Source organism: Barbus barbus (assembly GCF_936440315.1).
Source record: "Barbus barbus genome assembly, chromosome: 45".
NCBI lineage: Eukaryota > Metazoa > Chordata > Actinopteri > Cypriniformes > Cyprinidae > Barbus > Barbus barbus.
This window is the reverse complement of record NC_136723.1, coordinates 2,126,464-2,127,185: the sequence shown is the minus strand read 5'-3', so window position 1 is coordinate 2,127,185 and position 722 is coordinate 2,126,464.

Genomic DNA, 722 nt, shown 5'->3' with positions numbered 1-722 from the left:
ATCTGAGCATATCACACCAGCCCTCAGGACCTTACACTGGCTTCCAGTTACATTTAGGATTGATTTTAAAGTACTTTTACTCATTTATAAATCACTCAATGGCCTAGGACCTAAATATATTGCTGATATGCTCACTGAATATAAACCAAACAGACCACTCAGATCATTAGGATCGAGTCAGTTAGAAATACCAAGGGTTCACACAAAACAAGGGGAGTCTGCGTTTAGATATTATGCGGCCCGCAGTTGGAACCAGCTTCCAGACGAGATCAGATGTGCTAAAACATTAGCCACATTTAAATCAAGACTCAAAACTCATCTGTTTAACTGTGCATTTGTTGAATGAGCACTGTGCTATATGTCCCAACTGACTGCAATACATTTTATGTATAATCATTTTCTTTAAATTTATTTTAAGTCATTTTCTATATCATTTTAAAATTCATTGTTTTTATTATTTTTATTTCCATGTTTTTATTGATTTTAATGTCTATTTCACTTTCTTTTATGTAAAGCACTTTGAATTACCACTGTGTATGAAATGTGCTATATAAATAAACTTGCCTTGCCTTGCCTTGCATGTACAGAGTAACTGATTAAAGTGTACTGACCTTCATTTATTAACAATGAAAAGATACGAGGCATTTGAGCAAATCATTTTTGAGTTGTTAGTGGTCTTCCTGGCCGCAGGGGGCAGCACCTCGCGCAGAGCGCTCGGGAGC